Source organism: Myotis yumanensis, unplaced genomic scaffold, assembly GCF_028538775.1.
Source record: "Myotis yumanensis isolate MYYU_CA2020_CCGP unplaced genomic scaffold, mMyoYum1.0.hap1 SCAF_3, whole genome shotgun sequence".
Lineage (NCBI taxonomy): Eukaryota > Metazoa > Chordata > Mammalia > Chiroptera > Vespertilionidae > Myotis > Myotis yumanensis.
The window spans coordinates 206,641,644-206,654,795 of record NW_027223754.1 but is presented as its reverse complement, the minus strand read 5'-3'; the positions used below and the strand labels follow the sequence as shown (position 1 = coordinate 206,654,795).

The 13,152-nt window shown below is 46.4% G+C and overlaps 1 protein-coding gene across 1 annotated transcript in view; it reads left to right on the top strand.

Annotated features, from left to right (window-relative positions):
• The first annotated feature begins 8,988 nt into the window (after nucleotides 1-8,988).
• Nucleotides 8,989-13,152, top strand: part of MYH9 (myosin heavy chain 9) — an 89,718-nt gene continuing 85,554 nt past the window's right edge. The window contains exon 1 of the mRNA XM_070411039.1: nucleotides 8,989-9,156. The gene's annotated coding sequence lies outside the window, so the exon portion shown is untranslated. The remainder of the gene's footprint in view (nucleotides 9,157-13,152) is intronic.

Here is a 13,152-nt window from a genome sequence, read left to right as displayed (position 1 = left end):
TGTGGATTAAAACAAAAAGACTGAAGGTCACATGCACCAAAAGAAAACATAGGCAAACTGGACTTCATAAAAATGAAAAACTTTTGTGCATCAGAACATAGTACTGCCCTACTGGTTTGGCTCAGTGGATGGAGCATCGGCCTGTGGACTGGAGGGTCCCAGGTTCAATTCCGGTGGTCAAGGACACATGCCCTGGTTGCGGGCTCCATCCCAAGTAGGGGGCGTGCATGAGGCAGCCAATCAATGATTCTCTGTCATCATTGATGTTTCTCTCTCTCCTTCTCCCTTCCTCTCTGAAATAAAAAAAATAATAATAAAATTAAAATAAAGAATATTGTACCAATAGAGTAAAAAGGCAACTCACAGAATGGGAGAAATGCCTGCAAATCATATATGTGATAAGAGATTAATATCTGGAATATATAGAGAACTTCTAAAATTCAATAACAAAAAACAAACAACTCAATTCAAAAAATGGGTGAAGGACATTTCTCCAAAGAAGATATACAAATGGCCAATATGCATGTGAAAAGATACTCACATCACAAATCATTAGGGAAATACAAATCAAAACCACAGTGAGATACCCCTTCATACCAATTAGGATGGTTACTATCAAAAACAGAACAAAACAAACTCCCAGGAAACAAGTGTTGGTGAGGGTGCGGAGAAATTGGAACCTTTGTGCACTGTTAGTGGGAAGGTAAAATGGTACAGCCGCTATAGGAAACAATATGGCGGTTCCTCAAAAAATAGAACTACTATATGATCCACCTGTTGGTATACACCCAAAAGAATTGAAAGCAGAGTCTTGGAGAGATATTTGTACACCCATGTTCATAGCAGCATTATTCATAACAACTAAAACATGAAAGCAGCCCTAACTGGTTTGGCTCAGTGGATAGAGCGTCGGCCTGCGGACTGAAAGGTCCCAGGTTCGATTCCGGTCAAGGGCATGTACCTTGGTTGCGGGCACATTCCCAGTGGGAGGTGTGCAGGAGGCAGCTGATCAATGTTTCTCTCTCATCGATGTTTCTAACTCTCTGTCCCTCTCCCTTCCTCTCTGTAAAAAAATCAATAAAATATATTTAAAAAAAACAAAACATGAAAGCAGCATAAGAGTCCATCAATGGATGAATGGATAAGCAAAATGTGGTGTATCATACGATGAAATATGATTCAGCATTAAAAGGAAGGAAATTCTGATAGATGCTACAATATGAATGGATCTTGAGAACAATACACTAAGTGAAATAAGCTGGCCAGAAAAAGACAAATACTGTATGATTCACTTATGAGGAGCCTGGAGTGGCCAGATGCATAGAGACAGAAAGCAGAACGGTGGTTCTCAGAGGCTGGGCTGGGGCGAGGTTGGAGGAGCAGAAAGCTAGTGTTTAATGGGTAGAGAGTTTCAGTTTTGCAAGATGAAAAGCGTTTTGGAGATGAATGTACTTAATGTTACTGAACTGCACACTTAAAAATGGTTAAAGATGGTAAATTTTATGTTATATGCATACCTTTCTACCAAAAAAATTAGAAATAATACTGCATGTCAGATGAGGCTGGAGTTGGAGGTACGGATTTGGAAGTTACTCACATGGATATAATAGTTGAAAGTGGGGGAGTGGATTAGAAGCCCCAGAAAGAGTGTACAGACCGAGAAGGGAGGAGAAAAGAAGAGAGCTGAGAAGAGGGGCCGCTGTGCTGTCGTGGTTAGTACCTGGGCTCCGACGGGCCACGCACGTGGGCTGAACTCTGGCTCTGTCACATAGTGGATGCGTTCGTTTGGCAAGTCACTTAACTTCTCTGAACCTCAGCTTCCTCCTCTAAAATGGAGAATAATATTCATATCGAACCTCCCCGTGTCATAGTGAGGACTTAATGAGACAATGTTTACATAAAACACTTAACTCAGTGCCTGACACGCAGTAAAACAATCAATGTGAGCCCCTGGGAAGGTGATATTTAAAATATTTAACCACAGGTATGACACATGTACCAACCAAAGAGAAGAAACACCGCCTTTAAAAACCTGTGCATTCCAGGTGAATATCCACCCTGGCTGGCCATGGGGCTGTGGAGCAATCATGGAAGGGAGAACAAGGAAGGTGACCAGTCCCCTTGGGGAGTTTTGAGAAAGTCTGTGTGTGTGTGTGTGTGCGTGTGTGTGTGTGTGTGTGTGTGTGGCGGGGGGCGGGGCGGGCGGGTGGCTGGGTAGGGGGTGGGGGGGTGGGAAAGGTCAAGCAGTTTCAAGCGCTGCCCAGGAAGGCAGGGCCTGAGCCAGGCATTCAGCTTGCTGACCTCTGAAGACAGTGTCATGGAGCGTCAGGGCCAAAGGCCAGTGAGGACAAGGTGAGGTATCTGAGGGCCTGAAGCAGACTGCTCACTCCCTGGAAAAGTCTGGTGACGAGCCGGAGGGAGAATGTGGAATGTGTGTGCCATGAGAGCACCATACGGAGCAGTTCACTGCCCTAAACGTCCTCTGTGCTCCACCTCTTCCCCTCCCTCTCCCTCCAGCCCCTGGCAACCACTGATTTTTTTTTTTTTTTTTTTTTTTTTTTTTTTTTTTTTTACTGTCTCCGTGATTTTGCCTTTTCCAGAATGTCATAGAGTTGGAAACATACAGTAGGTAACATTGTCAGACTGGCTTCTTTCACTTAGTAATATGCAGCTAAGGTTGTGCTACGTCTTCATGGCTTGATAGCTCATTTCCTTTTCACACTGAATAATATTCCATTGTCTGGATGTCCCAGTTTATTTATCCATTCACCCACTGAAGGACATCTTTTAAATATATATATATATATATATGAAGTATGGTAGCAATCTTCTCAGGTAGAAACTATAGTTTAACTTTAGCCCTGCTGTTTGGCTTCTGTACTTATTTGCTTTGTTTAACAATAGAAAAGTTACTTTGATTTTCTGAATTGTATAAGTCATCCCATTTGATTGAATGTCTTATTGATTGTAAATATATATATTTTAGAGAAGAAGGGAGAGAGAGAGAAAGATAGAAACATCAATGATGAGAGAGAATCATGGATCAACTGCCTCCTGCACACCCCCTACTGGGTATCAAGCCCGCAATCCAGACATGTGCCCTTGACTGGTATTGAACCCAGGGCCTCTCAGTCCCCAGACCAACGCTCTATCCACTGAGCCACACCAGCTAGGGCTGAAGGACATCTTGATAGCTTCCAAGTTTTGGCAGTTATGAATACAGCAGCTATAAACATCCCTGTGCAGGTTTTGTGTGGACATAACTTTTTAACTCCTTTGGGTAAATACCAGGAAGCACAGTTGTTGGATCATATGGTAAGTCTATGTATAGTTTTGTAAGAAGCTACTAAGCTGTCTTCCTAAGTGGCTGTACCATTTTGTACTCCCACTAGTGCTTCTGTTGCTCACATCCTTGCCAGCATTATATGTTCTCAGTGTTCTGGATTTTGACCATTCTAGTAGGTACGTGGTGGTGTCTTGTTATTTTTTAATTTGTGTTTCTACAGTGACATATGACGTGGAGCATCTTTTCATACACTTAGCTGCCATCTGTGTATCTTCTTTGGTGAGGTGTCTGGTAAGGTCTTTTTAAAAATCATGTTGTTTGTTTTCTTAGTGTTGAATTTTAAGATTTCTTTGTGTATTTTGGGTAACAGTCCTTTTTTATGTTTTTAAGACAGGGAAATCCGAAATATGTTTATGGGCAGGTGAGCTGCCAAGATGTTGAAGATTATATATATATATATATATATATATATACTGAATTTTATTTCTTTCTTCATGTTATTTGTAACTTTTAGTTTTATATAATTACAAACTTATAGAAAATTGCAAGGTTAGTACAAAGGAATCCCATATAGCTTTTATTTATCTTCCCAGTAGCTTACATTTTACTCCAAATTTATTATTTCCCTTTTTAAATTGACACATAATTTACAGTCAGTAGAGCACACAGATCTTAAGTGTACACATCAATGAATTTGACATATGTGTAGACCCACTGTAACCACCAGCCAGTTCAAGATAGAGAACATGGTAACACTCCAGTAGGCTCCCTTGGGTCCGCTCCTGGTCACTAACTCTCTTCAAAGGTACCCCGATCCTGGCTTCTGTCACGAGAGATTGATTTTGCCTGTTCTAGAACTTCACGTCAAATGGCGTCATTCAGCATCTCCTTTGCTTTTTTTTTGTTTTTTTTTTTTTGGTGTCTAAATTCTTTCACTCAACAGTATATCTCTGAGATTCATCCATTAAAAGGTAGCTTTAGAAACAGTTTTATTGAGATATAACTCATCTACCATAAAGTTCATCATTTTAGAATATGTAATTCGTGGTTTTAAAAGTACATTCACAGAGTTGTGTAATCATCCCCATGATCTAATTTCAGAACACTTGCATTGCCTCAAAATGCTCCTCATACTCATTAGCGGTAACTTCCCATTCTTTCCTCTCCCCAGCCTCTGGCAACCACAGATCTATATTCTGTCTCTATAGATTTATCTATTCTGGACATTTTTTAAAAAATCATTGTTGTTGAAAATATTACATATGTCCCCCTTTTTTCCCCATTGACCTTTCCAACCCTGCCCTGACCCCAGGCCTTCCCCACCTATTGTCTGTGTCCATGGGTTATGCATATATGCATACAAGTTTATTGGTTGACCTCTTCCCCCTCGCCCCCCTCTCCCCCCCATCCTCCCCTGCCTTCCCTCTGAGGTTTGACAGTCTGTTCCATGCTCCTATGTCTCTGGGTCTATTTTTGTGTGGCCTTTTGTGACTGGCTCCTTTCACTTAGCACAATGTTTTTAAAGGTCACCCATGTTGTAGTCTGTATTAGTACTTTATTCCTTTTTATTGCTGAATAATATTCCATTGTCAGCTTTTGTTTATCCATTCAGCAGTTCATGGAGATTTGCATCTTCCTGCTTTTTACATGTAACACTAGTTTGTTCTTTTGTATTTCTGTGTAGGAATCAATAGTATGGACATAATCAATAGACCCATTTTACCATTCATAGACCTTTTTTCCTCCTAATTTTTGGTCACGTTAAGCTGCTATGAACATTTTGATATATGCCTTTCCTCCTAAGTTTTGGTCCTCTTAAGCCGCTATGAACATTTTGATATATATCTATTATTACTCACTGGTAGAATTGCTGGATTATATGGCATACATGTATATTCAATGTTCTTGACAAATTCTGGATACATGTCTTTTGTTATAGCTACATTTTGCCAATATTTTCTCCCAGTCTGTGGTTTGATTTTTCACTTGCTCATATGTGTCTTTTGATGAAAAGGAATTCTCAATTTTAATAAAGTTCAACTACACAATCTTCTCTTATGTTTTATACTTTTTGGGTTACGTTTAAGAAATTTTTATTTACTTCAAGGTCATGAAAATATTCTCCTAGGCTTTCTTTTAGAAATTTTATTGTTTGCTTTCCACATTTATGTCTCTGACCCAGCCTAAACTATTTTTGTCAGTGGTTTGAGGGTAGGAGTCAAGATTCATGTTTCCACATGTGTATGTAACCCTAACCCTAACCATAGACCTAGCACCATTTATTGAAAAGACCATCCTTTTCCTTACTTATTTGAGGTAGCACCTTTGTAATAAATCAGCTGACCATATATATGTGGACCTCTCAATTTTATTTTAAATATGTGCGTATATAAAGATTTGAAGGAAATAACAAGGTTTGTTAATAGTTGCTGTATTGTGGTGATAAGGTTATGGGCGATAACCTTTTCGTTCTTTTTAGTATTTCCCACATCAACCATAACACAATTTTAACACTTAGACAAAATAGATAAAATATATATGTTTCACTATTATAAAAATAGATACTATTTTTAATTTGTGTTAGGAATCAAGGGTGTAGGTTCTTGGGAGACTGGCAGGGTGAGGATGGACAGCCTGTGGCAAGGCTGTCGGAGGTAGGGAGCATCTGTGCTAGTGGATGGGGAGAAGAGAATTCAGGGTCTGGCCAACAAAGGACTTCCATCTTCTTAGTGACCTGTATTCCCCAGAGAGGGGGGTGCTAGGAGGCTGGGGCCATGAGGAAAATGGAAATGACCATTATCAATAATGCTCTATTCAGTAACAACAGCAGCAGCAGCAGCAGCAACAACAAGATATCGCTCTGTTGTAGTGTACACTGCTTTCAGGTCCTCTGTTCCTCCCAACATTCCTGAGGCTGGGTGAGGCCCCCTGAGTTTACCCATCCCTAAAGACAGGGAAACAGTCCTGGCCCGGTGGCTCCGTTGGTTATAGCATCATCCTGATACGCCAAGTTTGTGGGTTCGATCACCAGTCAGGGCACATACAAGAAGCAACCAATGAGCGTATAAGTCAGTGGAACAACTCGATATTTCTTTCTCTCTCTCTCTCTCTCTCTCTCCCTTCCTCTCTTTCTCTACCATAAATTAAAAATTAAGTAAAAAAGATAAGGAAACAGGTGCTCTCTGAGTCCTGCTCCAGCATTCACTAAGGACCATTTTATGCTAAGTCTTGTGTTAGTTCTGGGTCCACAGAGACAAATAAAGCACAGAGAGGGGCACCTAACTGGCCTACAGGGTCAGGGAAGAGATCTTACAGCAGGTGACATCAAAGTGAGTCTTTTTCTTCCATTTTGGAAAAATTATTCAAGAGATTTATGTTAGAAATACAGATAAGCAAAGGAAAAAATCAGTCACAATCATCTACCAAGACATAACCTCTATTTATACTTCAATATAATGCCTTTTAAACCTCTCACTCTCTCTCTCTCTCTCTCATACACACACACACACACACACACACACAGAGGCACACACTGCATAAAATAAAATCCTGCTACAACAGCATTCTAAGTGCTTTCTTCACTTAATACATTTTAAATCAGTAAATACAAATCTATGTAACATTTTAATGACTTTCAACATATGGATGTATCAAAAAATTTTTAAGTGATTCATTATATTGTACATTTATTTATAATATTTAACAACTATAAACAATGTTGCAAACAACTTTTAAACCCATATCTGTATACTTCTCCAATTTAAAAAAAAACAGAAGTTCCCACAATCACATTCTTTTTAAAAAAATTATTGATTGATTTTAGAGATAGAGGAAGGAAGAGAGAGAGAAAAAGGGGGGAGAAAAAGGAAGGGAGAGAGAGAAACATCAATTTCTTGTTCCATTTATTTATGCATTCATTGGTTGATTCTTTTTTTTTTTAAAATATATTTCTTTATTGACTTCAGAGAGGAAGGGAGAGGGAGAGAGAGATAGAAACATCAACAATGAGAGAGAATCATTGATCGACTGCCTCCTGCATGTCCCCTTCTGGGGATCGAGCCCCCAACCCAGGCATGTGCCCTTGGCCGGAATCGAACCTGGGACCCTTCAGTCCGCAGGCTGATGCTCTATCCACTGAGCCAAACCGCCTAGGGCATTGGTTGATTCTTGTATGTGCCCTGACCAGGGACAAACCCGAAACTTAGATGTATTGGAACAAGGATGTTCTAACCAACTGAGCTATCCAGCCAGGACTCTTTTGCCTTTAGATCATAAACTTTTTCTGAAGTTCATTTGGAAGGATAGTTTAGTCGTGATAGCATGAAAATTTCAAAAGGAAAGAATAATGAGAAATTTGCCCTCTTAGATATAAAATGTATTAGAAAGCTACCTTCATTAAAATATTGTGGAACGCCGAAACCGGTTTGGCTCAGTGGATAGAGCGTCGGCCTGCGGACTGAAGGGTCCCGGGTTCGATTCCGGTCAAGGGCATGTACCTGGGTTGCGGGCACATCCCCAGTGGGAGATGTGCAGGAGGCAGCTGATCGATGTTCCTCTTTCATCGATGTTTCTAACTCTCTATCCCTCTCCCTTCCTCTCCGTAAAAAATCAATAAAATATAAAAAAAAAATATTGTGGAACTGGCACAGGAACACACAGGAAGATCAATGGATCCAACTCAGAAACAGATCCAAACATATAAAAGTTCCATAGGTGATGAAGGTGGTACCTGAAGTCAGTGGAGAAAATGGTATGTGCACAACTGGCTTTTACAAAAATTATATTAGATTTCTTCCTCCAAAATCAACATAAATTCTAGATAGATTAAAAGATAAGTGTAAACAGTCTTTTAAAAATTAAAAAAAAAATCTTGTATTGGCCAAGTGCTCTTTGCCTACCTAAAAAACAAACAAAAAACCCAAGAAAATATTTTGCACCAAATACCTAAAAGGGAAGTGTGCGAGTTAACACGTGGAGAGAAAGAAAGGCTTGGAAGGGCATTCCAGGCAGTGGGAACCCGAGGCAGCAAAGGTCTGGAGCCTGAAAGAAGGAAGGCAAGCGTGCCCCGTCTATGGAGAGGGTTAGGAATCGAACATCGAACTCCGGGCGCCCACAGGGAATCCGAGGCTGAGTCCTTGTACGCCCCACAGGCCATCATAATTATGTAAAATAGCACTTTTTCCATATATGGTACTTAATATCTGTTCTTCTGCTAGGATGACATGGGACAGGGAAAACTGCTCGCGGGGCGGGGTGTCAGAATCCTGGACCTTCCCAGTCCGCTCCCGCCCGACCTCGCCCCCGCCCCCGCCCAGGCAAGGCACCAACATCCCAGTCCTGAATTGAGGGCCTCCTCCTCTTGATTGGACTCGTTCTGTGTCAATTTCCCCCTGGAACCTGGCTGTCCGTTGAACCCGCCCTAGTAGGCGGGGCTCCCGCCTAGGGAGCGCGGGGGAAGGTGGAGAGAGCGTAGAGGTGGAGCGGATGAATCCCCACCCATCTGGACGCAGAAGCCCCGCCCCCATAGATTTCCATAGGCTTAATGTATGTCCATCAAGACTTGGAGCAGGTCGGAGTGGGTGAGACAGCCAGGAGGGCGGGATCGTCCCTCCAGGCTCCGCCTCCGAGCCGGCGCCGCGAGGAATGGGCGGGCGGCTGAAAGGGCGGGGCGGGAAGGCAGCGAGGAGCCGACCGGGTGCGGTGAGGCGCGCAGATCACCGCGGTTCCTGGGCAGGGCACGGAAGCAGAGCCAGGCTGACCTGCTGCAGCTCCCGCCTCGCGCGCTCGCCCCACCCCGCCGTCGCCCGAGCGCTCGAGAAAGCCTTTTCGGGAGAAGCAGCGCCTGTTCCCCGGGGCCGATCCAGGTTCAGGTGAGCGAGCCCCACCAATTGGTCCCGCCCCGGGCTGGCGGGTGCGGACGGCGGTGACGGGACGCAGGCGTCTGGCCGGCGGGCCGGCGTGCGGTTCTCGGCCCCGGCGCGGCCGGCGACCGGCGCGGGCGGGCGGACCCGAGCGCTGCGGGCCGGGCTGGCCCCGCATCCTTCCCCGAGGGGCAGCGGGACCCCGGCGCGATGCTCGCTTCGGAAGCCGCCGCTGGCAGCGCGGCCTCGGGGAGCCGAGGGAGGCGGTCGTGGCCAGCGCTCCCCGGAAACCCCTCATCTCCTCCAACCCCACCCCCGCCTGGCTCGCTCCCGGCGGGGCACCGGGGAGCCTCGACCTCCCCCTGCTGCCGGGCACGCGCCCCGCCCTCGCCTCGCCCAGTGCCCAAGTTGGGCAAACTTTTTAACCCCTTCCGGGGAGCCGCTGTCCCTGGGACCCGGGCGGGGGGTGGGCTCGGGGCCGCGGCCCCTTTGGAAGTTTTCTCTAAGGCCTTTCCGAAACGGAGGTAACGGGCAGGCGGGGACCGTTTGGCAGCTGTCAGGGCGTCCTCCTGAGTCAGACTCGGACAGCCCCGCCGCAGACATTGCACTCGGCGCGGTTTCCGCCCTGTGCTCCCGACTTCCTCCTCTGCGCGGCGGCGAGCGGTCGGGCAGGGGAGGGCACGGGGAGAGGTGCGGCGGGCGCCTGCAGGAGGAGGACCGGCGGGCGCCGGGCTGCCAGGCAGGAAAGAGTTCCCAGTGCCCCCGCAGACTCTCACCCTTTGACTTCTCTCCGGGAGAAGAAGGCCCGGGACCGCCCGCAGCCATCTGTGCCTCCCGGGCATGCACCTGATTCCACCGCACCTGGGGCCGCCCCACCCGGGCGTGGCCGAGCGGGGTGGGGGGGGAAGTTGGATCGTGTGCTTTTAGGACTGGGCCTGGGCGATTGCATCGTTCCTGTTTGGGCCAGATCTGGGGTTTTCTACATCCCGCAGCCCCCACTTCCCGTGCAGAGGTCCTCACCCCATCCTGTCCTGGGGCCACGCCCAGAGCAGGGCTGCACCCGTCTTCCATCCCTAGAAACGGAGGACCCTCACCGGCTGCCTTGAGGTGGCGGCGGCGGGGGCAGGGTGAGTGCCGGGGCTGCTGTCTGCGGCCCCACCCAGCAACCAGGTGTCGGGAGAAAGGTTCCTGGGAAGCTCCAGGTCCTGGAGACACGTGGCTTCCTCTGCTGGGCAATTGAGAGGCCCAGTCGCTTCTCGGTTCGCTGCACTCGGTTCTGGGTTTGACAGGATTTCAGAGTAACTGTTGAGTAACTGGAAGGGGAAGAGAGCCTTCGCCTTGCTGCAACACTGTGGCCATTGCCACTGTTTGAGGCCCTCCTGGTAACTCACCTGGTTATTCTTTTTTTTTTTTTTTCTAGGAAGAGAGGCTGCTTTAAGGCTCATTTAGACAATCACTCGATTAATATTAGTTAGTTTATATACAAGGCTGCTGGGAGTGAGGGGAGGGTACATAGATGTGTAATTGAGCAAATATTTAACTGGCTTCTCTGTGCCAGGGACTGTGCCAGGTGGTAAGGGGGGGTGTGAGGTTGAGTAAGACCTGGCCCCTGCCCTCGGGCAATTAGGGGAGAGCAGAGACAAATTTGTAGATGACTCTAATGTGAGGCGAAGATGACAGAGACCCCAGAAAGGTCCTGTGAGTCATGGGGATTCGGAGAAAGGAGCCAGCCCATCCTGGGAGACCCATAGGCCTCTGCCGTTGAGGAGTTCACAGCCCTCGAGGGGAAATAGTGGCCCAGTGACTGAAATACAAAGGAGGCCTCTGATGAGTGTCCCAAGCATGCCATAGACAAAGGACTCGAGGAATTCCAAAAGGGGCCACTTCTGTCTGAGGCCAGGAGGGAAGCGGGCCTCGAGGAAGGAGCCCAGTGCCGGTTTGCAAACAGGGCAAGCACTGGGTGTTGGAAAGCGAGGACTCATTTAGTGGGTAATTGAGGGGTAATTAAAAGCGTCAAGAGATTGCTCAGTGTAATTTGAGAGCCGCTGTGCCCCCCAGATGGCTGTGGGGTGACACCAAAGAGCTCTACTCTTCACACTCAGCAAGTCCTGGCAGTGCCTGTGGGCAGATCCAGGTGCTGGCAGACCCAGGTGCCCAGATTGGCAGGCTCTGCTTGGGGAAGGGCCGCCGGAGAGGTGCATTCTGTGGCTGCTTGTCTGAGGGGCACAGGAGGGGAGAGGAAAGAGAGGGTCAGAGCCCTGGCATTCTGTCTTTTTATTTTTAAACTTTTTAACCCCGGGGGTTGGAGATGGGACAACTCTCTTGCAGGATGAAGGATGCATGTTAATCACAGCCTGCCTTTCGCCTGTTCTTGATCCAGAAAAAACAAAACAAGGATCTGTTAGCTTTTTAAACGGAAAAAAGCACAGGAAAAATGCAGCATTGTTGTGTAGCCTGGTAGCGTATTGCTAGAGACCAGGCTAGCTGTGCTTTCTTCACTTCCTCTTGTAGCTAATCCTTCAGTAAAGTACTTAAGACAGCCCTTACCAGCTTGACATCTTTATTTCAAAAGGAGAGGAGGGGTTGGCTGTTGTTTTCCTCAGAGGCGGGCCTAGTGCTTCTCTTGGGGGAGAAAGAGAAACCCAAAGCAAAGAGAAAAAAAATCCAAGCCTTAACAGCTTCCTCCCAAGCATCATGTCCCAGAAATATTTAGAATAACAAAATCTGTGTGTCCTCTTAATTAAACAAACGTCCTAATTTGCTGAGCATTAAAGAGCATCCCTGCCGCAGGGGCAGGAAGTGCATTTCTCTTTGTGTAGCCCCAGAGAGTCACTGCCTCGGCCTTAACCCTTGGTGCACTGAGCCTCTGGGCTCAGGTCCTCCAGTGACTGAGTGGAGCCCTGGCTGCCCCTGGGAAGTGGTGCTCCTGTGACTTACAGAATCCCATTCTTAGAGCTGAGGATTGTGGGGTTGTGAGCTTCAGAACAAGGCTCCAGTCCTGACCCTGCCACTACTAGCTTTATGACCTTAGGCAAGTCACACAACCCATGTGGGAATCATGACAGCTCCCCTGCAGGGTGAGATGTGAGAACTAAAAGGAATAAGGAACGGAAAGGGCCTATGTAAGGTATGTAGAGTGGCTATGTAAAATTTTAAGAAAATAATGTAAACGTTCCGTCTTAATTCCCTGGGTTGTCAGGGGAGGAAACAGAAGAGGAGGGGTAGATGGTTTTCCTGGCTCCTGACTCAGTGCCCTTTCTACTTCTAAACAGGTGTGCTGGTGCCTGTGCGTGTGTGTGTGCAGCACTCGTGGCCTCTGGAGCCTAAGTGGTAAAAGCACAAGTGGTCCTGGGGCCCATCCGCTGACGGCTGCGGATGCACTTGATGAGCTTGTGCTGAGCAGCCTCATTTCTGGGCCCTGGCCTGGGTAGAAGGTGCACAAACTAACTGCAAGTTTTAGCTCTAAAACATGGTTCCAGTGCTCTAGTCTAGGACATTGCCAAGGGGTAGCATGGAAAGAGCCTTGAGTGTCTGGGGACCTGACTTCTAGTTCTAGCTGAGGGAACATTTGATTTTGGTAGAAAATGCCATTATTGCCTACAAAGACATCACACCAGTTTATGAGCTCACTAATTATGCATGAGAGGGTGGGGAAAACACAAATTTAGGCATTTAAAAAAAATATTTTTTTATTGATTTCAGAGAGGAAGGGAGAGGGAGAGAGACAGAAACATCAATGATGAGAGGGAATCATCGATTGGCTGCTTCCTGCACGCCCCCTACTGGGGATCGAACCCACAACCCAGGCATGTGTCCTTGACGGGAATTGAACTCAGGACCCTTTTGTCCCAAGGCTGACGCTCTATCCACTGAGCCAAACCAGTTAGGGCGAAATTCAGTCATTTTAATTTCTCCAATATGCCCCAGTTTCGTAGGTACTCTCCTGCTCCATCGATGGGCATATGAGTTGTAACAACTCTCCTTTTTAAAAAAAATCCTCACCCA